General features: G+C 45.3%; 1 protein-coding gene across 4 annotated transcripts in view; it reads right to left on the bottom strand.

Moving 5' to 3' along the window:
- The window catches only part of LOC147732923 (histamine N-methyltransferase A-like), an 855,634-nt gene that overhangs the window by 650,493 nt on the left and 180,813 nt on the right, over positions 1–24,328 (bottom strand). The window contains exon 1 of one of the 4 annotated variants that reach the window (XM_086957456.1): positions 9,526–9,615. The exons of 1 other annotated variant lie outside the window; for it this stretch is intronic. The gene's annotated coding sequence lies outside the window, so the exon portion shown is untranslated. Of the gene's footprint in view, positions 1–9,410; positions 9,616–24,328 lie in introns of those variants that run through there. 2 more of the 4 variants (XM_086957455.1, XM_086957457.1) reach the window with 2 other exon arrangements.

Genomic DNA, 24,328 nt, shown 5'->3' with positions numbered 1-24,328 from the left:
CTTATATTGGCGTTGTGATCAGTACTGATGAATTTGTCAATCCACTTCTGTTTTTTCAGTATCTCACTGGCCTCGCTTTTTAGAAGATGTGATTCTTGCATTGCTATTGTCAAATTCACCCATCATGATCTCTCCATGAACCCCATTTCGAAAATACGTGATCAGGCAGGCTCTCTGACCCAGGACAGTGGTAACTGATTGATAGGTCACCTAGTTGGCATAAAGGTTTTGAACAGGAAACTCAGGTCCATCTTCCAGATAAGCACAGTGACACCACAATGGTCCATGGAAATTAGCCTCACTAAAGCACACATGGTCAGAGGGGTGCAAGCATTCCCAAACATCATAAAGTCAGATGCCACATAGAGTTAGGAACACACAACCAATCAGGGCACAAAACACACAGTACGTGCATTGATCACGCGCCCCTCATGCCAGATATCTGGACACACTACCCAATGACCCACATTGTGCTCACACAAGGTCCACCAGCATTTGTTACCTGGTACCTCTTATTTATGACTCCACAGACAAGACCCACATTCTTTTACAAAACAAGGATCACCTGATGTACATTTATTGCTCCCAAAACTGTGGAACAATCGCTTGGATTGATTGTGCTTTGAGACAGTCCTTAGATTCATTTCTGTAAGCTGTAATCCTGGCCACAGTGTTTAATTAAACCAACTGTTCCTGTTTTGCCAAACGCATCTTGTCTTTTGTTTTTTTCAAGGCAAATTCATATCAAGCAACACAAACTCTTTTGAAGCTGCTTTGTTCGACACTATAATTTAGAGCAGTGAAATTCAAAATAAAGTCCAGGGGCTGTATACGGTCCGCCTGACTTTTACATCCGGGCCCTGGTTAAACAACATCACTAGGCTGCTGTTTACTTTTCAAAACTCTAATACTCACAAAGATTATATTAAATGCAAGCATTTATTTACAGTCGAACTGAAAAAGGAAAAAAAAAGTTTAATAAAATAAGAAGCACAGACACTGTCCCGCACCTCTTAACTTTAAGAACACTTTCATTTTTAAAGATATTTTGCAACAAACGTGTCAAAATATGATGAAATCAAAAATTCAGAAAAGTGTATTTCATTGACTTGCAGAAGCATTTCACCTCAGTACATCAAATTTTAAAAGTTCAATTTCTTTATTTTAAACTGACAGTTTTCGAGCACAAATATAGAAACATTCATGTCTCCTTCCTCCCCCACCCTGACAACAATACCAATAGGCAAAGTGAAATAAAACAATTGCCCAGGATCACACCAATTGGTCAAGTATGGAAGCTGGGATTGCTCCCAGGTGCAATTCAAACACTAGATACACATGTGTTGCTTCCCCTACGCCCAATTTGTTCCTCTCAAGCCCAACAACCACCACCATGCTGGCATTATTGCGGCCCTCTGTCACACCAGAAATGACCTTTTTGCCCCTGGGAAAATGTTTGCGAGTACGCATGATTTAGGGGGAGGTGTATGACTTTTCTAGTCCCTGTATACAGGGGATATAGATGCACTGTAGAAAATTTAGACGTAGATATCTGCAGGGGTTAATTACATTAAAAACTAAGCATGGGAGTATTTTGCGGATTGCGCATCCGCAAATTCACGCGAAATCAGCAAAAAATCTGCAAGTTCACGCGAAAATCTGCGAACTCGCGGATTTGTGACCACGTGTGTCTGTAACTTTGCCACCACGCCCATAGGCACCGAGGTCCCTCGAGTGAGCTGTCCATCATAGTGAGGAAAGTGCAGGAAGAAGTTGCATACCCTAGTGTGTGTGGGGTGGGCCAATCGGGCAGGCCTTCCATGTGAGTTCACATGCCTTGTTTATAAAGGGTCAGAGACCGATCAGAGCCGCAGGTGTGAAGAAACAGCCTCCTGGTCACAGGAAGTACAAGGGGATTGCGCTTGAGAAACTCGTGGATGCAGACCTCAATCAAGGATTACATCTAATTGTAGGAGGTAGATATGGGGAGGAAGCACACCTGCCAAGCCTCGACCATGCTCACTAGTTGTTTGGGCGCCGATGTCCCTCAAGTGAGCTGTCCATCATAGTGAGGAAAGGGAGCGAAGACGTTGCATACCCTAGTGTGTGTGGGGCAGGCCAAACTGGCAGGGTTTCCATGCGAGTTCACATGCCTTGTTTATAAAGGGTCAGAGACCGATCAGAGCAGCAGATGAGAAGAAACAGCCTCTTGGTCACAGGAAGTACACGGGTATTGCACTCGAGAAACTCGTGGATGCAAATGCCTCCATCAAGGATTACATCTAATTGTAGGCGGTAGATATGGGGAGGAAGCACACCTGCCTAGTCTCGACCGTGCTCACTAGTTGTTGGGGCTGATTATAATGCGTTACTGATTTTGAGCTTCAACTCTGGCACCTTTATAATCTGTAAGTACTTCCTGTTGAGGTTTAATTTTTGTGACAGGAGCATCGTGCCAGAATGAATCCTGCCTGCATATTTATCCACGTCGATGCCACCGTGTTGTGCCATACCTCTACTCAACTGGAGTACTTTCTGCTGGCTAATCATTAAGTACTAGCTAGTTGGGTAAATGTATAGTACTTTTGCTACACTACAGCGGCATAAAGGGCCAGAAGAGTTCTCTCCAGTGACCACGTGTGTCTGAAACTTTGCCATCGCTCCCATAGGCACCGAGGCCCCTCGAGTAAGCTGTCCATCATTGTGACGAAAGGGCACAAAGACGTTGCATACCCTAGTGTTTGTGGGGCGGGCCAAACGGGCAGGGCTTCTATGCGAGTTCACATGCCATGTTTATGAAGAGTCAGAGAATGTTCAGAGCAGCAGATGAGAAGAAACAGCCTCTTGGTCACAGGAAGTACACAGGGATTGCACTCGAGAACCTTGTTGGGTAAATGTATAGTACTTTTGCTACACTACAGCTGCGTAAAGGCCCAGAAGAGTTGTCTCCAGTGACGTGTGTGCCTGTAACTTTGGTCCCTTGAGTGAGCTGGCCATCCAAAAAAAAAATTTTAAAAAATCCGCCCGTGAGCGAATTTGCAAATTTTTCAGCAATTTCGCAAGATTCGGGGATCGCGAAATCGCCGAAAATTCCCAAATTTTGCGAGCTGAACGGATTTTGCGCCCATAGTTCTTAAAAACCATATTAATGACACCTACTTTTATTTAGCATAATTTATTAGCTTTTGTAGAGGTACTAATCCGAACGGAGGGCGCCACAATCTTTTCCCTTGTGAAAAGTTAATTTTGAATCATTTCTAGTACAGGAAAAGACTAGAGAGGAGTGAATGAATATCCTTAAACATGTAAATATGCGTGTGTGACAGATTCACAGCGGATCCCAACCCTCTAAATATTACTTCCTGCCAACTTCCAACACCTGCATGTACATTTCTGAAAAGATGGCAAAATTAGAGTCTTGCTAGAATCAAAGCTCAGATATAATGTGAGTCCTAGCATAATAGCAATCCAGTTTATGCACCTTTTGTTAAATTTTTCAAACATTTTTTCTCCACATAGGAAGTGGATTTGCCAATTTTCAAGATTTCACATGTTAAGGCTGTGCCATCCAAACCTCTTCCTCTTACACAGAACGTGAGTAAAGCAATTTCGTCAAGGACAGTCTCCAATAACAAATGAAATGACTAATATTGCCATGTACAGCATCAAACATCATCAAACAAATACATTAATATACAATTAAGTTTCAAAACTCCATACCATGGACAAACTTTTCATGTTTCTTACGTAGCCACTGTTATTCGTAATACGGGTGAGAATTACTGTCTGTCCCCGTATGTAGGTTTTTTTCTGAAGCATCCCATCTCTTGGGCAAGGTGATAGTTTATAAAGTTAAGCACCCCTATATTCTCAAATGCTGCTTTTGAGGAGGGCCCACAAATGTGTGTGCTTCATGGCTGAGAACACAATCATTGTCTTCTTTCCTTCTCTCCTCACTCATGAGTCCCATTTCTAGAGTCTGCCCAACATTAGCCTCACAGTGCTAATCAGTTGACTTTCATTTGCAACTGCTACAACAGGTTCCGTACTGCTTAGAAAGGGATATTGGCAACAAGAATAGAAGGAAAAGGTGGAATATTATCTTAATCAGCATCTATGCTGTGCAAGATATATGGCATGGTCTCACATACATACATTCTGGTTTAATTTGCAAACTCAGCATACTGCTTTCTGGCTTTTCCGCGTAGGCGGACTATGAAAGATTACTGGATTTGACATGGTTTACAAAGACTTTACAAATAGCAACGAAAATATTAAACTACTTATGAATTGTATTACAACTAAAGCTATGAATTTTGGACGCATTAACAACTGTTTTACTTGGTTTGTTTGTGGATCAAGACTGAATACAGTCACTCATAAATATGATGGCAATACCTTTGACTATCTCTGATACTGGGACCCACATCTTAAACACCATGTGCTGAAACCTAGCTTTCTGCCACATTTGGTGTACTTTCACATTTCGAATCTTTCCTGGAAGGAGCGGAGGTGGATGAGAATTTTTTGGGGAAAATCTTGTGAAGATTTGTAAAATATTCACAAATTAGAAGCAAACAAAAAAAGCCTTTCCTATGGAAATGTGATCCTAAATATCATTACTGAGTAGCAACTCATTTCATGCTAATAATACCCAGTTAAAAACTGAGGCATGGCTCTGGCTCAAATGTGTAAATCTACTGAAATCAGCCAGTTATGGATTCCAACGCATACAACACACACCACAACTTATGCCACCCACCATGTTGATTTTTATTGCTTTTTGTTTTTGTACTGTTGGCAAAACGGTGTTTTGAGCATTGGTAGGTCTACCCTCCACAAGTTAACAGGTAGTTAAGTAAGGGCAGCCTGTCTTCTTTTTTGACCTTGTTTCGGGTCACGCTGACAGAAGACTCCCAGTTCCACCCCACCTTCCTACTAGCTACTGGCTAGAAAGGCTATAGTAGAATAAGCAAAAGGTATGAACTGCCTTAAACATCCCCTGAAAGTACTATTAAAATACACAAATGCTGTCTGCAACATTGATATAAAGATGGGACAGCACATTTAGAGCAAATGCACGTAAAGATATCTCTTCTAAAATCTTGTGCCTCCAAACCAGTGGCAGCTGAGAAACTCACTATACCCCTAGGTATGAGGGTAACTACAGCTAACCTTCCTTACCAGGTGAAACATGCAGAGTTCTACAAACCTGCCAGGAGAGACTGCATTGATCCTAATTTGAAGGAGAGAGAAGACCAGTTGCTCAAGATGGAAATTGGAGGTGACCTTGCACGAGGAAGACACTGCTGTGGAGAGGGGCTGTAAAGATGATGAGGCAAGAAGAACCGAAGATGTGTGCTGCAATGCAGGGTAGAGGCCCAGGGTCTGGGTTGGCAGCCCTAAAGTGGCCAATCAGCTTGAACGTGAAAAGGAATTCTGGAATTAGAGTGCCAGGGTAATAGATACTGTGTGCATATTGCTGAATTAACTCAGCGCCAAGAAACGTCAGGGCGCTAGAAATCTCTGACCCCATCCTGCAATTTACTATTAAAGACAAAATGTATTAGAGGAAGTGCTACTCCAATGGAAAGAACTTCAACCAAACTGAAGAACTCATCACTGTGAAACGGACCTGATTAGATTGTTTAGATGGTGGGGATCATGATTGCACCTCAGGGAGCACCCAAGTGGCAAGATCCACTGCATCATGAACAATGCACCTCTGGCACCAACTCATCTTCAACTGGTACATGCCCTGATTTCCTGGATCAGTGTGTACAGAAGCACAAGTCGAGGACTGAAGGCACATTGGTTGGTCCACATTAGGAAACTTTCCACCCCACTCGGTTACCCTTGCTGAGCGCACCCTAACCAGAGTGGTGTTGTCTCTCGCCTACCAATCGAGACTGAAAGCCTATTTTTCAGTAAAAGAAATAGAAATAATGGACATAAGGTACTGTGCAAAGTGGAAAGAAATTGAGGGGTGGGAGAAAGCCGTTCAGCAAGAGAGGGAGCGTTGGCCAGTATTGGCATAGGCCATACGGGCCTTCCACATGAACACTAGCCATTCCAGAACCACAGGAGACTGACTCCCATGGAGCGTTTTACTTTTCCTTAAAGGTACCATTGATTATTGTCAAATTGAAGCCGGACAGGAGAGGGGTATACATTATAAAACATTACTTAAGTTCATAGCAATGAAAGTTGTCCGCTGATATCTGAGTATAATATTATTATGTTTTTGCAACCAGTAAAGTAGTTTCACTTTTAAGGCAAATCACTGAGTGGATGTTTATTTTTTAATATCTTGGACATAATCCTTCAACAGCAAACACATAAATATATCAAATAAAATGTTTTTAAGTGCTGTGTAAATTGTTTCGGAATGATTATGAGCGCAGGCAGAAGGAAAATGTACATGTAACAAAGAAATCCTGAGAGTTTTACATCAGTTCTTTTTCATACACCAGATCTTGGCTGTCTCAGAATAGCAAAACGTAAACAAATGGCCGGTATCTTTATTCTACAGCATATGGCAACAACATGAGTAGGCCTTGGAAAACTCAACTTCAGCAAGAGCTAGCGTAACCTCAGAAAGTGAAATTGAGGTATATTTGAACGACATAACATAACATACGTTATGCGTTTCTTTTCTTGTATGTCGACAGAGTATACCTTCGCAGGTATGTTTAAATAACATCACAGCTGGGACACATTTATTAATGTGATCCTGAGCTAAGTTTAAAGTATCCCATTATGTATTGACATGTTATTACAACCATTGAAGATCAGGTAGGACCCGACCGTTTTAAACATCGTTTTTATGTTATGGTGTCTATTGGTAGATAGGAACGAGTAGTACTAACCACAGGGCTTTCATGTATTTTTCCAGACAGATTAACAAGCCTCAGGATATAGAAAACACTAGGTAAGCTCAATGACGCAGACTATACGGCTCAGACTGAACCCTCAAACCTTATGTCTTAGATGTAACATTAGGTACTGTGGTTTTATTTTACAGCTGATTGATCATAAACATACAAGAAACAGGTATGATATCGCAAAATTTGCAAATGAATACACCCATGGGCAAATCATATACACAACATTCATACAGTTTATTTTATATTTTTTCAGATCTCCCCCTGATGAAGGTACCAGTCGGTACCGAAATGCATTGGGCAAGGAGTGAAAAATGTGAAATGTGATCAATGGTTATATTGTGGAAATACTGGTATCACTAAACAATGTATTGTGTAAATTGTGATTGAAAGTGTATGTATGTATGTATGTATGTATGTATGTGTGTTCTTATATAGCGCTCGATTTTACCCTTGGGCATCTCGGCGCTTGCCTTGGGAACCCGTCCTGGTTTTTCCCTGTGAGATCACCCATGCTGGGCATCCCCAAGGTGAAAGCCAGGCATCCCGCCGCAGGGGGCCGTTGTGGAGATTAAGCAAGCTTGTTGCCCAGAGCTGCATAGTGTGAACTCGTGCTTAGAGTGGGCACCGAAGCGAGAATTATCGAGTCCGTGGACAATTGGGTTCAGGACCCTGCCGCGTCGGGAATCGAACCCTGGTCCCGGGGCTGACCTCAGCTTCAGGGTACAAATGTACAAACAATGTATTTTGTTATGATAATTTGAACAATTCAGATTATGAAAATAAATAACTGATAATCAATTGTAAAAAGAAGTGAACGAGTAAAAATATTTAAGGTGTAGGATAACACCAAGTGCACAGTGCGCAACTAAATGAGTTTTTAAACCCATCATAACTTGATAGTCACAACAGGCGTGACAAACCTAAACAGTTGCAGCACCGATAGATAAGATTGATAATTTGACAAATTTGGTGTGCTCCTCACACCCCCACTACCAGGAGGCGAGTCAGCACTCATGTAAACCCTAAACATGGCAGAGATTGTTAAAGATGGAACAAGATTATAGTCTATTGATTCAAACACGAACTGAGCTTGTAAAGTACACATCCTGAAATTAATTATTTAAAGGTACTCTTATATGTGAAAATAAAGAAAAGGAGGCTGTGTGAAATAAAATGTTTGCCGAGGATCATACACTTTGGACAAACAGGGAAGGTGGTATTGATTTTCGGTTATCTGGTTTTTGCATTTTGGAATTCAGCCAGCAGATGGATATCGCTGTTTCTCTCTCTCTCACCTGCTTTACATTAAGGTCACTGTTTTGTATTTGATTCTTGGAGCAGGATGAGAAAAACTGACACAAACTTAGCAGACCCGAATCAGGGCCCCCAGACCACACAACCAACTCAAAAATGCATTTGATTTGGTGGTTTCACAACCCAAACACCACCAAGGCTTGACTGGGAACCGAAAGAAGCCCTGGCAATTTTGTGGGACCTGCTTCCACCCCTGGGGGGATGCAAGAGTGAAGCACTCTTACTTAACAAACCCGGTCCCCAGCACGACTGCTTTTGTTACTGGGGGCCGGTATTGCAGTATCACTGCAAATTTGGCTCCCATTGATCCAAAACTGGCCCCCATCGCTCCAAACCCACCCCCACCCTTCTAGCTTTCCTGGCAAATGCCTGATGCCCACTATGGCCAGTTTGGTCCTGAAGAACCCCCTCAAGTCAAGCCCCTAGTCTTTAGGCTTAACCTTTGTATGGAGCCCAAAACTGAGCACCAAAGACAACGGGATAAAAAGCTCTGATTGCCACAGTCTGAACCCAACAATCACCCTTTACCTAATGATCCCTGAAAAAGGTCCCATTACAGTTGTATTTTTGTGTTATGTAAATACTTGACGTTGGCTGCCTGTCGTAATTTGCTGGTTAATTTGAACTGAACAGATGCGTATGTAAACATGTTCAGTAACTTCTTTAATTTCTTTAATTTCAAATATCCAGGGTTAGGACAGCAGATAAGGAAACACACATTCATATCCACTCTACTGTTGGATAATCAACAAATCATGCATAGTATACTTTACGAATAACACTCTCAATATTTACAAGATTTATACGGTTATAAAATAGGAAATAAAAGTCACAAACAAGGATAACTTAGCAAAGTCTGAAATCAATCAGTAATTTTAAATCTAATATGTAAAGCTGCATGTTAATCTAAATATATGTGGCTTTTATAAACAAACCTAGATACAACTACACACTCAATATTTACAAGTTTTATACGGTTATAAAATAGGAAATAAACGTCACAAACAAGGATACCCTTTCAAAGTCTGAAATCAAGCAGTTATTGTAAATCTAATATGTAAAGCTGCATGTTAAACTAAATATATGTCACTTTTATAAACGAACGTAGATACAACTGTACGAATTTGTAGCTAATACCTAGAATGGGTTTACCCAAATGTACAGCAAAGAAAATAGTCACATGTCTGAAATAAACAGTGGCAGACTTACCTAACTCCTTCCTCCACTATAGTAATTTCCTTTAAGGCTGCAGCAAGCAACGTGCAGAGAAAAAGATTACAATTCTGCAGTTAAAATTCAGGAATGATAAAGAGTTTTTACTTACGATATACTGCTCTCAAGGACTCGAATTGAGGTAACAGAGTGAGTGCTGTATAAATCTGGAACTTTGAAAGTATTCTACGACCCTGCCAAGTCAAACTTGCAATAGCTCCACCCACACCAAAGGGCGTTTTGGCAAAGAAGGTGTGGTTTTGTCTCCAGCAGAAATGAGCATCCAGACAGTAGTCGATTATTATACATTACATTTCCCATTTTTTTGCTGCCAATTGAAAGCTGTCATTCTGGCTAAACCGTTGACATCCAATTTTTATGTCATGTGTTATGAAGCTGTGTGTTATATTAACTAGTTGAGAGAGGTAGCGAAGATTCATGGAGTATTAGGTATAGGCCTGGGAGGAATTCAAATACGAAAGGCAGGGTTAGTGACGTAGGTCACTACCTCATGCTCGTGCATTGGGTAAATTGGCCTTGAATATGTCACAAGTGACCTTTTTGCCCACAAAGAAGCTGACAAGTTAACTGGGAGGCATCTTAAAACCAGACCTTGTATGGGGCTCTACCCTGCCCCGACTAGTGTAAGAGGCTCAGCCTGCTGGCTAGCACCACTGGCCTGCAGGGCTGGGCCTCCAACAGGGGCATAAAGGAGTTGTCCAGCTTGCAGGAGCCCCAGGCGCCTTCATGGCCCAACGCTACCCTGGCCCAGGTAGGGAAGGTGGCCCTGCCCAGTGCCTGGAGCCCTGGCTTCTCAGGTAAAAGCCATGGCTTTGCATGCCTCTCATGGAGAAAGGGGATTACACGAGCTGTTCAGCCTGCAGGAGCCCCAGACTCCTCCACTAGTCCAATGCGACCCTGGTCCGGGTAGGGAAGGTGACCCTGCCTGTGCCTAGAGCCCTGGTTTCCCATGTGAAAGTCACGGCCTTGCACACCTCTCAATGGGGGTGGGGATTACAGGAGCTGTCCAGCCCTTAGGAGCCCCTAACTCCTCCCCTGCTCAATGCCACCATGACCTTCATAGGGAAGGTGGCTATGCTTGGTGCTTAAAGCCGTTGCTTTCCAGGCAAAAGCCATGGCTTCACCCAACTGTTACGTCGGCATTATGGGAACTGTCCAGAGGACATGAGCTCCAGACTCCTTCCTGGACTGATGCCATCTTGGCTGAGGTAGGGAAGGCTAACATGCCCTGTGCCTGGATCATTGACTTCCCAGGAAAAAGCCTTGGCTTCACCAGCCTCTCCTGGGGGGAGGAATCTGGGGAACTGTTCAGCCACAGAAGCCCCAGACTCCTGCCTAGTCCAATGCCACCCTAGCCCGGACATGGTGGCTCTGCCTCGTGCAGAGAACCCTGGCTTTGCCTCCCTCTCACGAGCAAATAAAAGGAACTGTACAGGCTGCAGGAAACCAAGAAATTTACCCCAGTCTGATGCCAACCTGGCCCGGTATCAGCCTGGACCTTCCCACTGGGACCTGTCTCCGCTCCACACCCCAAAAAGGCAAGAGAGTCCTCACCAGTCTGAAGCCACCATGCCCAAGCTACGGATTGTCACCCAGTCCATCGGCTAAAGAAGCCCATGGTTGGTTCCTTCCTGTGTCGTAATTGGCCTGGCCGCGTTAGCGATTAGCGGAACCTACACATTGTCCTCCTTAACTTGGCTATATACGAAAACGCCATCTTGAATACTGCGGCGGCCATTTTAGATCATAAGCGGCCTCGTGGCCAGCGTGCCCTTTAGTCCGTTGTCCGTTCCAATGACCACTTCAGTTTGCCCAGCAACAGGCTATTTTTAGTACTGGTCAAGCTTGCGCATGCGCAGTCCCAACTGACCAGTAAGCCTTTAGGAATGTGCGCCAAACTGACCAGCGGAGTTGTGCCCCCTCCAATGAGCTGGCAGTGTACATAAATGGGTCCTAACTTGTGCCGCCTATCTTTTATTGCCCCAAACTGTATATAAATCGGGGTCACACCGGTGTTCGGTGTGATACCTCTTGCATTACCGAAGGGTGCTGTTTGAGTGTACCACCACCCCATGGGGTCTTAATAAACTTGTTCTTTGCCTTTTACAGTTTCCGTGCCAACAGTTCTTGAGTGTAAGTGGGTTATCTTCGGAGCATGTAGGCCTTGGGAACCCTGATTACTTCAAATTGGCGACCACGAAGGGACTCATCGGCGACTCGGATGCCCGAAGGAGAGGTCGTGACGAAGGCTTGGAAACTCGCCATGGACGCGCGCTGCCATGAGTGACCCGAGTCTTGTCTGCCACCGTGTTTCTTCCTTTCCTTCCGATCTGACCTTCCAGGTGGCGCCGGTCTCCGACTGAGTTTTCGAGTGTCTGCATCGCTGAGATAGTGCCGTTTGGCTGATTTGGCTTACAAGACCTTGGCAGTTGGAATCTGGACGTTTGAGAAGTTGGGTAAGCTTTGTGTTCGGTAAGGTAGTCTTCGGACGCTTACTGAAGTTCTATGATTTGTGATCGGTAAGGTAGTCCTTGGACGCTTGCTGAAGTCCTACGATCTATGTTTTTGATTTGAGTTAGCTAACATTGTGATTTGTGATCTTTGAACTTATATGTGTAGTGCACTTCACATAGGCAGGCATGTAGAGATGTTTCTCTAACTTTGTTTTTTTCCTCTGAGCGGCACAATCGTGTGAAGTACTGTAAGTGCCATTTTGTACGGTGTCACGTTTTTGTGATACTTTTCGAACATGCCTGTTTTCAGCACACTCCGAGGGATGTGCTGTCTTGGAGAGGGTACCTCAATTAGGTTAGCAGAAGCACAGCCGGCTCCCCCAGAGGGAACACCAAATCGTGAGATGTATATAAAATTTGGCCTTCCCCCTATAATGTACAGCAAATTATGGCATAAGTATACCAAGTCGGATCCTGAATTGCAATGGCCTCTACATGGGTCGTTCGATTTACGTAAAGTACAGTTTGTGGAACAATGTTTGTTTCAACGCAGGTCTAGACAAAATATGTTTGATTGTGTGCGAATGTGGGAGAAAGCGGTGCGTGAACGAATGAAGCGTGAAGTTGCCTTGGCGGACAAAGAGCAGCGCAAGGCTGCTCGGGATAAGGCTTTACAGCTTGAGGAAAAGGAGGCTCAGGAGAAGAAAGAGAGGGAGGAACGGGAACGTAAATTGCAAACGACTGGTCAATTTCCTATCCGTCGACCGCTTTATCCTGTCCTTAATAATGAGACTGATGATTTTTCATTGCTAGATCGGTCACCGCCTCCGTATGTTTCGCCGACGGCACCAGCTGCAGATTCGGAGGACGATGGACAGGATAAGTCGAAACAGAAGGGGGTATCTGCTCTCAGGTTTCCTGCGGAGAGGTCCGCACATTTACGTAGTTGGGCTCGTAAAGTGAATAAGAAGTGTGTTTCTCAGGATCAGTTGCTTGCAGAGAAAAAGGCGTGGTCGGATCTTGAATTGATGTATTTTTTATCTAGTTTGGCAGATGAAGTTGTTGCTGCGTATCGTGAACTTTCAGTCACGTTAGAACCTAAATCGGTATCAGTGTATCGTGAGAATTTGCTTCAAGGTATATTTGATCTTGCAGATGTTGACGACCTATTCACGCAACTGATCCAGCTGCGGGACGAAACGACGAGATTGCGGGAGGAGCGGAAAAGGAGGCAAAAGGAGTCCGAATTGGAGAATAACGGGCAGGCTAAGGAGTGTTCTCTCCGTGGTTCAGATAAGAGTTCTGCGTTGCATGTTATGCCTATGCGTGAAGCCGCGCCTTTGTATGTTCCACCTAAAGGGGACGGTACAGATGATGATAAATTATCGAAAGATGCGAAAGGGTATTTTGTATATAACTGGGTGTACACGCCTTGGAATAGAGCAGATGTTATGGCATTGAAAAACTCTTTACCTGATCTTCGGAAAAATCCTGCGGCATTTTATGAAGGGGTGGAAGGGGCTATTTCGTCTTGTGTGATGACTCTTGTGGATATAGATTTGTTCTTTGGGCTAATTCTGCCACCTGATATGTGGAGACAAATTCGTAAAAATAATGATGAAACGATACTGGGGGGCACATGGAAAGAAATAAACGCTGCTGATTTAGATAGGGAACCAGCATGTAAGCCTTGTCAGTTGATTCTAGATCTTCCGGCGGCTATTTTGAATAAATTAAAGATGCTTGTTCCCTCTAAAAAGATTGATTGGACCATGTTAACGTCTTGCAAGCAAAAATCCGATGAAACGGTCTCAGATTTCTTTACACGTTTTGAGGAGGCGTTCCATGATTACAGTGGGCAATCTTTAACAGACGATACGGGTCGGCATTTGTTTGTAGATAAGTATGTGGCTAATCTCCTACCGGAGATTGCAAAACGATTGAAATCGAGTGAAAGTTCCTGGGCCACGGCGACCCCTGCGTCCTTGTTAACTATGGCTCAGTATTATGAGCGGCAGGAATTGGAGGCTAAAGAAAGTGTAGAGAAAAAGGCGAAGGAATTGAAAACGAAGGTGATGTTGGCGCAGGTTCGGGGACAACAGGGTAGAGGGAATGATAGAGGTAGACGGGGTGGAGGAAATACGTCGTATGGTCGTACAGACATTGCGGAGGATCAGTGCGCTTATTGTAAGGAGTTTGGGCATTGGGCCGAAGATTGTCCGGTACTTCGTGAGCAGCGTAGTCAGCGTGGTCGAGGAGGTGGAAGGTCGAGAGGAGGTTATACGGGAGCGAGAGGTAGCGGAAGTGATCGTGGACGGGTTGAGGAGAGGGGCCGTGGCCAGGATGAACGAAATATGTTTGATAGGCGGAATCAATATCAGATTTCGGAGGGAGAGAATGTGGAACACCAGGATTATGTGCATGCATAGGACTGCGTAGGATGGGGTAAGGAATCAGTTGAAGTGCCGGTAGATCAGCAGGGTCCATATGTAACAGCGGGTATTCTGGGTTCTACTGATCAATTTCTTGTCGACACAGGGGCTACACGTAGCGCTTTGTCGAAAAACTTGGTTCCGAGGGCTCCCCTGTCTGGCGAAATGATTACATGTGTAGGGTTTGATGGCACACCCTCCCCCAGCCCATTGTCCAAGCCCCTTGCACTATGTCTTGACAAATACTTTAGTTTTGGTCAATTCTTGTTATCACCCCATACACCAGACAATATCCTGGGTATTGACTTGCTTAAATATTTTCGAGCAACGATACGTTGCGCCCCTGAGGGAGTGCGGGTTATCCTGAATGACAATTATCCTGACCCCGATAGGTTTTACGCCATCTTAGATGTTCCAGCTTTGGCCTCTCTACCGCATACGTTATGGGCGACCTCAGATACGGATGTGGGAGAGATGCGTATTCCACCAATACACATTACTGTTAAGGAGGGGGCCCCTCTACCACGAGTGCCACAATATAAGATCTCGAGAGAGGGTGAGATTGCATTGACACGTATTGTTCAGGATTTGATTTCTGCAGGGGTGGTAGAGGAGGTCCGTTATAATGTCTGCAACAGTCCTATTCTTCCGATTCTTAAGAGAGACACTGACGGCAAAATCTATCGCTTTATTATTGATTTGCGAGAGATCAACAAAATTGTCATTCCCCAATACCCGGTGGTGTCCGATATTACGACCCTGCTTACCTTGGTTCCACCGACGGCCACCACGTTTAGCGTCATTGATTTAAAGAATGCGTTCTTTTCCATTCCTGTTCATCCTGATAGCAGATACCTGTTTGGCTTTACGCTCAATAATAAATCATATAGATTTTGTCGTGTTCCCCAAGGTTATACTGAAAGCCCTAGCATCTACAGCCAGGCTTTGAAAAGGCAGCTTGATTCGTTTAAATTGCAGTCTGGCGTTGCTCTCATCCAGTACGTGGATGACCTTCTGCTTGCTGCTGACACTTATGCACAATGTGAAGAAAGTACAATTGTGTTGCTTTCCTTTTTGGCGCAGAACAATCATAAGGTTTCGAAAAAGAAGCTCCAATATTGTAGACCCCAGGTGACTTACCTCGGTCATCTGTTGTCTAAGGAGGGGCGTGCATTAACATGTGATCGAATTCAAGCAATTCTAGACACACCAGTCCCCTGCACGCAGAGAGATGTACGTGCCTTCATAGGGTTGACGTCCTTTTGTAGACAATGGATTATGGGTTTTTCGCACATTATAAAACCCTTGCTAGCGTTATTGTCCAAAGCTACACCAATGCCCTTAGCATGGACAGATGAATGTCAGAAGGCTTTTGAACAGTTGAGACAGGCCCTTTGTTCCGCACCCGTGTTAGGCACACCAGACTACACGAAACTTTTCACATTGTACGTGCACGAGAATGATGGGTGCGTGTTGTCAGTGTTAGTGCAACTACACGGGGATAAGCAGAGACCATGTGCATACTTCTCTGCCATTCTTGATCCTGTAGCACGAGGGTTGCCTGGGTGTTTTCGAGCGGTAGCAGCAACAGCAGTTGCCATACGACAGAGTGAGGGAATAGTGTTATCACACAAACTGTTGGTGTTAGTTCCTCACGCAGTAGATGCTCTGCTAAACCAAACAAAGACCCAATACCTCACGAGTGCACGGCTAACAGGATATGAGCTGACACTCTTGGCACCACATATTACACTGAAAAGATGCGCTACTTTGAACCCTGCCACTTTATTGCCCTATCCGGCTGAGGAGGGTCAGGAAGAAAAACATCATTATTGTGTTTTCCTGACCGAGGATCAGACAAAGGGTCGTGTCGATTTACAGGATGTCCCACTTCCAGATGTGGATGGGGAACTGTGGGTTGATGGATCATGTGTAAGGCTGCCAGACGGTACGACTTCCGCAGCCTATGCGATCACGACACTTAAGACAGTGGTAGAAACAGCTAGGATACCACAAAAATCGGCTCAGGCAGCAGAGCTGATAGCCTTAACAAGAGCCCGCGAATTGAGTACTGGTCTATGTGTGAACATATACACGGACAGCCGGTATGCCTTCGGAGTGGCACACGACTTCGGGCTACTCCGGAGAGAACGTGGGTTTTTGACATCACATGGAGAGCACATTATGCACGGAGAGCTAGTGCGTGATCTCCTAAATGCGCTGCTTGGCCCAAAGAAACTAGCGATAGTGAAGTGCAGTGCCCATAAAAAGATCACGGATAAAGTGGGCCAAGGAAATGCCTTTGCAGACAGCATAGCAAGACAAACGGCTATGTCCCGAACTAGCTCCCCCATGTACGTGATACAGTCACAGGCTGAACGATGGAGTGATGCTAGGGCAGAAATACTGGATATTCAAAAATCAGCTACTGAATCTGAACTTGCGGCATGGGCAGTAGATGGGGTACTAGATGACGAGGGTTGTTGGAGAAGCAAAGACATGGAGAAGTGGAAATTGCCTGCGGCCTACTTGCAGGCGATGGTCCAGATGACACATGGACTGGCGCATGTCGGAGCTCTTGCAATTACTCGGCTTCTAACACGAGTTTGGGAACATCCTGAGATTGCTAATACTGCGAAGAGAGTAGTGCAGACCTGCCTGGTTTGTTTACAGCACAATCCTGGAAAGGGGACCCATATTCCGAAAGGAGGGTTCGTTCCACCTTCTGCACCATTTGAGGTACTCCAAATGGATTACATCCAACTCGAGCGCTGCAATAACCTGAAGTACGTCCTAGTGGTGGTATGTGCTTTTAGCAAATGGGTTGAGGCCTACCCCACGAAAGACAATACGGCTCTGACAACAGCTAAGGTGTTGCTTAAGGAATTCTTTCCTCGCTTTGGAGTTTATAAATTTCTGTGGAGCGATAATGGGCCCCATTTTGTTGGAAAGATTGTGGAATATGTACTGAAGGGGTTAGGGATTCAGCAGAAGTTCCACGCTGTATTCCACCCTCAGTCAGCAGGTCTGGTCAAGCGGTATAATGCCACGTTGAAGCTTAAACTGGCCAAAATTGTGGCGTCCACATCGTTGAAGTGGCCAGATGCTTTGCCGCTAGCACTACTCTCTCTTAGATCAGTACCCCATTCACGAACTGGCCTTACGCCCTATGAGGTGGTGTTTGGGCGCCCGATGAATATCTGGGGGGTGCCTAAGCCACGATTAATACATGATGTGCCTTGCGTTATGATGAATGACTATCTGGCACGATTAACAAATGATTTGCTCTCTATTCATCAACAGGTTCGAGAAGCGCTCCCTGACAACTCTACTGGAGAGGGCCATGATCTCCGCCCTGGTGACCATGTGATGATTCGCTCGTTTGAGAGAGCAAGCAGTCTGGAGCCCAGGTGGAAGGGCCCCGAACAGGTCCTCCTTGCAACCCGCACCGCTGTACGAGTGACCAACAGGAAGCGGTGGGTGCATTCGACACATTGTCGCCGTGTCTCCCCGGATCTGGTGACTCCTGCTGTATTGACCGACTACAAAGAGATCTTGGAGAAAGAAAAGAGCCCAGCTGTGACGTCGGCCGAAGTTGAGGGAGCCTTCCCGGACCACGCTGCTGCCGGACGAGAGCGCTACAACTTGCGTCCTCGATGAGAAGATTTTTTTTTGTATTTTTAAGACTGGTTGGTTACCGCTCCAGGTTTGTGAAACGGAAACCGGGAATTCCAAGGGGGGGGATCAGTTCTGCCAGTGTAGCGACACCCGTCTTGGCCCGGAGAAAAAAACAACGGCTACCTCGGAGTTCAGCACCGTATTTTTCTTTTTTAGGTATACACGCACGTGTATCTGAGACTTTGCGAACAATTTGTGCTATTTAAGACTTTGCACGAACATTTCTGAACTATGGCAACAATGGCTTCACGTGATAAGAAAGTATTGGGTGCCTTTCTTTTTGTTCTGACTATTGTGGTGATAGCTGTTATAGCCTGGGTAGTTGAACTTGTGGTGCCTGTACGTGAACATTTGCTGCCGACTACCCCGGCTCCGTCTGAACATTTTCATTTTACATTACCCTTTCATGAAGAATGTCATAGGCAAACGTATCTAAATAACAGCTTCATTCAGATTCTTCACCACACACATAACATGACCAATACCTCAAACTGTTGGGTGTGTGGGATTTTGCCAGGGCACCAAAAGAGAGGGGGCACCCCACTTATTCCACTCCCGTTTTCACATCAGGGATCATGCAACGCTTGGTACACCCTCCTTTTTACCTTGAGATGGCCAACCAAAGGGGGGGTACTTTTCCGTTTGAATAAAGTATGTTCCCATGACAAGGATGGGTTTCCACGGGCTGAGGGTACTCGATTTGAATGGGAAGAGTACAGGCCCGATAACGTGTCTGCCCCACGTGTGTACAGCAACCAGAGGAATGTTAATGTATCCAGTGCACATGTCATTAATGTCATTGCCACAAAAGCCGATTTATGTATCAGAAACAAGGGTTCGATTGCAGTGGGAAAAAGCGAATGTAATACTACTCTCACTTTTGATAGCCCGAATGGCATCTCATTTGTTGCATCACGGAATACGTATTTCATTTGTGGAACAAAGGGTTACCATCAGCTTCCATTGGGGTGGTTGGGCACATGCTATGTATCGTTTGTACTGCCTCCTGTATTTATTGCCCCACCAATGTATCACAATGATTACACGTTATATCATGACTTCGTCCTGAATAGGGTTAAGCGAACTGTTGTTCTGGACGACATTGACCAGACTGATACTGTCTTGCAACAGTATGTGGACTTTAATTTGGGACTATTCTCCTTTGTGGGGGCCGCTCTGAACAGCCGGAAAATAAGACGACTGACACGTGTTGTCGAGGCTGTAGCGAATGACACTGCCATTGCCCTGGGGAACATTACCGAGGAGCTACAGATTTCCAGGATTGTTACGCTCCAAAACAGGATGGTGTTGGATGTCGTTTTGGCTGATCGTGGGGGGGCATGTAGAATTATCGGAAGCAGCTGTTGTGTATATGTTCCGGACAATTCTCCATCTGTTTATGATGCCATCTCCAAGCTCCACAAGATTGCAGCTGAAATACACCCAGACAATGGAACTTGGACACTTTTGGGATGGTTCTGGTCCATGCTTGCTACTTGGGGCTGGAAACTGTTGACGATTCTGTGTATACTTGTTGGAGCAATGTTTTTCATATGCCTATGTATTCAATGTGGCCCAGCCCTATGTTCTATGTGCCTATCAGCCTGCATACCATCATGACGAGCTCTTGCTCATGACAAAATGATGCTTCATAAAGAAGTAACACAAATCATGTTAATAGATATTGAGGACGAACATCCTGACTATGTTTATTATGAGGTAGATTCAGCTAAACGCTAAAAGGGTCGTCTGTCGTAATTGGCCTGGCCGCGTTAGCGATTAGCTGAACCTACACGTTGTCCTCCTTAACTTGGCTATATACGAAAACGCCATCTTGAATACTGTGGCGGCCATTTTAGATCATAAGCGGCCTCGTGGCCAGCGTGCCCTTTAGTCCGTTGTCCGTTCCAATGACCACTTCAGTTTGCCCAGCAACAGGCTATTTTTAGTACTGGTCAAGCTTGCGCATGCGCAGTCCCAACTGACCAGTAAGCCTTTAGGAATGTGCGCCAAACTGACCAGCGGAGTTGTGCCCCCTCCAATGAGCTGGCAGTGTTCCAAAACATGACCATATATGTACATAAATGGGTCCTAACTTGTGCCGCCTATCTTTTATTGCCCCAAACTGTATATAAATCGGGGTCACACCGGTGTTCGGTGTGATACCTCTTGCATTACCGAAGGGTGCTGTTTGAGTGTACCACCACCCCATGGGGTCTTAATAAACTTGTTCTTTGCCTTTTACAGTTTCCGTGCCAACAGTTCTTGAGTGTAAGTGGGTTATCTTCGGAGCATGTAGGCCTTGGGAACCCTGATTACTTCAAATGTTGCATAAGCTTGGGATCTAAGGAGGGTCAAACCCCAGACAACCCCTTGTTTCCCCTAGAGCATGCCTGAAAATCAATTTTTCATTGATTATCGCGGGGTTTTGCAGAGCCTGGGTGGGAGACAAACATCAGAGTTGGCTGTTCCGGCAGGCCCTCGTGCCCACTCCTGCAAGCAACTGACCGGTCATCTGGTCAGCCAGTCATTGGCTGGTCATCTGGTCACCAAGCTTGGCAACCAGATGACTGGGCCCAACATGATGACCTGAATACCCTGGCAGGAGACGACCACGATGATAGCACTCAGGAGGTCCCTTCCTTGAGCCACTGCCAGCTTTTTACCACCAGGCGGCTCCAATGGTGTCTGTTCTGGCTGTCTGTTCACCCGCTGCCCCATGAGGTGTTGTGTACCCATCCCTGCACCCAGTGGCCCAGGACAGGAGGAGGCGGCTCCCTTGCTGCACTGCACATGTTGGAGCCAGCTTCCCACGGGCTGTCACCCCATCTCTCCCACCAGTCTAGTGGCAGATAGAACCGGCGGGACACAGGCATCCACAGACTAAGACAAAAGCTGTGAACAGAGGATGTTTTTCAATAGATCACAACAAGGTAGCTGCTCTGCTACATCTGGAACCCTGGCCCAGAATCAGGTAGTCTACAAATAATATAGCACCAGGTGCCCCATGAACATGTGGTGCCCTAAGGGCAATGGAGACTGCCCCCTTCCATTTACATTCAATGAATGAGCAGTTCTACACACTGGCACAGAGGCCAGCTATCCCATGCCAATTAAGGCTCTATATTATTTCGTAATCATTACGGTTTGGGGGTGTTAGACCTGTCAACCTTAGATCATCAAAGATGAGAGGTAACAAGCAAAACGGTTGGGGGAAATCCCCAACCATTTTGCCTGTTGCCCCCATCTTTGCAGACTCTTTTTGTTGGCCTTAGAAAGCTGAGCACTTTTCGACTCCTAATCATTGCTAAAGTGTATGTGCTTCTCCTTAAACATGATGACATTTGTGTATACCTGATTGGCATTTGTGGTGTACCGGTAAGCTCCTGGTAAAGTGGTATACTATATACCAAAAGCATGAACTTCAAATTCTACTAGTGGGCTGCATCACTGATTGTGCCACACACAGAAGTATCCTCTATACTTACTGCTCTTTGTGCCTGAAACCCTGTCTTCAATATATGTCTGGGTTGGGTGCCAGCTACACTTTGTACATTCCCTCCAGACAGCCACAAACACAGGGAGGTGATGCTCATCTGCATTCGTCTGCATTGTGATGGTTCTTCCTAGGCAGGGCGGAATGGGAGGGACTGACACTTACACTTCAATAGGTAGTGTCTTGTCCACACACAAAGGACTGCTTTACCTCCCAGTGTTAGCCTGGTAGAAAGGACTGGGTTGAAAAGGATCCTTCTGGGAAAAAATAAGGCAAACCAGCAGCAATATAGTCCAGCCTACACTCACTTGACGTCTCTAATCAAAGGCAGACGGCTGAAGAAGTCGGCATCTGTAGAAAAGTAACGGTTTCTGCAGCAACGTTGTTAGTAAGGAAATCTGGGCCGCTTAAATCGTCAAAGGCATCTAATGTCATCAAAGGCAGGCAATGTGGTCCTCAGGATTCGTGCGAAATCAATGTGCACTTAATCCGCAGCCCGTTGTACGTTGTATGATGAACGCTGCTTGTCACAAATTCTGGCAAACCTGGTTATCAGGCCCCCCGACTGCGGAATACAGCTAACACAGCAGCGGCTTCCCAAGGGGCCGCCTCTCGCCACCACCACTCGCCAGAGCTGCCAGAAGATACCAGCACCGTGCAGACCCCTCACAACCGGAAAACACCTCGACCACCGCGGAGCACAGCAAAGAACGTGGATCACTGCAAAGAATGCTCACTAGTGGCATAGGCGGTGCCACAGCTTCAGCCTCAAACGAGTGGACGCCATCGCACTCGTGGCGGGGGGGAGGAGTGCAGAAACAGGAGCAGGACGTTCAGGTGCTACGTGGAGGTGTGAAACTCCTGCTGGTTTGCCTTATGTTTTCCCTTCTGTGGTTGAAGTGTGGGAAGAAAAGAAGTTTGTTGGTGAGTGAGCTCTAAAAACATTTATTGGCTTGACTTTCACATACTGGTCCTTTCTAGTGGCCGGTTCTTTTTTTTAATTTTTTTAGCTCAATTTTTATTCACTTTCTAGCCACCTTCTTAAAAAACCATAGTCTTGGATGGGCAAACTAACTGGTGTGCGTGCTAAGGCAAGAGCACGTCGCCTTCAGGTTAAAGAAGCGGCGGCAGCAAAATTAGTGGGTCAACAGGAAGACAGGGCAGAGATGTCATCTGAGAGCTCTGAAGGAGAAATTGAGGCAGTCACACAGTCTTCAGTCACAGTTGTGGTGGAGACTCTTTTACCTGACAGAATGCAGACTGACACTATTCAACCAGTTTCCTTTCTGCCGCAAGTAACGGGGCACAGTCGAATGCGACGGTTTTCAATAAACCTTTAAAACAGTTCCCCCTGTTCGATGCTAAGGGTAATTTATCTACTTTGAGTCCCACTATTTCCACTTCACTTACTCCTGGATTAGCTCTTACAAAAGACCTCAGTGCAGTTTCAATACCGACCCCGAGTGTAGGGGTCGCTCCAGTAACAGCTTTAGTCACCAATTTAAAAAATGGAGTGGATAACCAGGTGAATTCAGATTTAAGTCATAAAGAGCTGGGCGGTGTGGAACAAGTAGATATATTGAGCCCGATATTGTCTTTGTATACTGAGACTATTCCGGATACAGATACAGATACCAAGCAAATATCAGTTAAAGACATGCTAAATTTAATCCTAGATGAGATTCATGAAGTCAAACAGTTTCAGAGGGCAGAGCTGGTCGGGATCCAAAATCGTCTCGACAAAATTGAGGACATTGTTTCTACTCTCCCTCCTTGACTTCAGGAACCTGAAGCCAGAATTTCAAGTCTACAAGATGAGATGCCTAAGCTTCAAAAGGATGTCAAGGACGTTTTCAAATCGTCGAAGGCTCTGGAATCTAAGCTGGACGAACTGGAAAATTTCAATCGTAGATCCAATCTCAGAATTGTAGGGGTCCCGATGAAAATTGAAGGATCTAATATGGTCCAATGGGTCTCCTCCTTTTTATTGCATGAAGTCGTCCCAGAATTCAAAGGTGATTTGACAATCACCCGAGCTCATCGGGTGCCTGCTCAGCCATTTCCAAACTCTACTCTCCCCGTACTATTTTGGTAAATTTTGCAGACATACGCATTAGGGAGACAATTTTGTCAAAAGCCATAAAACAAGGTCAATTTGCAGCAAACGCCACTACAAAATGTCGGATCTTTTCAGATATGTCTGCTGCTGCAGCTAGGCACAGAAAGGAGTTTGTGGAAATCTTGCACCTGTTTAAAGCTAAGGGGGCACAAGCCTCCATAGCACAACAGTCAAAGCTAAAGGTGCTGATTAAAGGCAAATTCTATCTGCTAACAGATGTTGATGAAGCTAATGATCTGCTTAGCAAAATGTCGTCTGGCTAGATGCTTTTGGTTACTTTAGTGTTCTTCTTCACTGTTTTCTCGTTTTTTTGGCGATGGTCTTATAACAGATATGCTGTGGTGGGGTTGGTGGATGGGTGCGGGAGTGGGGGTGGGAAGGCTTGGGAGGTTATGGGGTGTTAATCCAAGACACTTCTATGGAAGGGGACAAGACCCAATGGCAGGCGTGGGTGACAGCAGTAGGAGGAGGGCCACAGGTGAAGTCCGGGTGGGTCATAAAAAAGGGGGAAAAGTCAAAGTTTCTTGCAGTCAGATGGTTCTCTGTGAAAATGCTCTTCACAGGCTTTGAGTTATTTTTGAAGTCACAATGTCTGATTATATTAGTTAATAAATTGTATTATGTCTGTTAATGGGGGATTGAGATTAACTTCATTTAATGTGAACGGTCTAAATAATAGGAAAAAAATGCGGGCTATTGAATCATGGATTCGGACT

Source organism: Lissotriton vulgaris, chromosome 2_1, assembly GCF_964263255.1.
Source record: "Lissotriton vulgaris chromosome 2_1, aLisVul1.2, whole genome shotgun sequence".
Lineage (NCBI taxonomy): Eukaryota > Metazoa > Chordata > Amphibia > Caudata > Salamandridae > Lissotriton > Lissotriton vulgaris.
The sequence above is the reverse complement of the archived record's forward strand: the minus strand, read 5'-3'. Positions and strand labels throughout refer to the sequence as shown.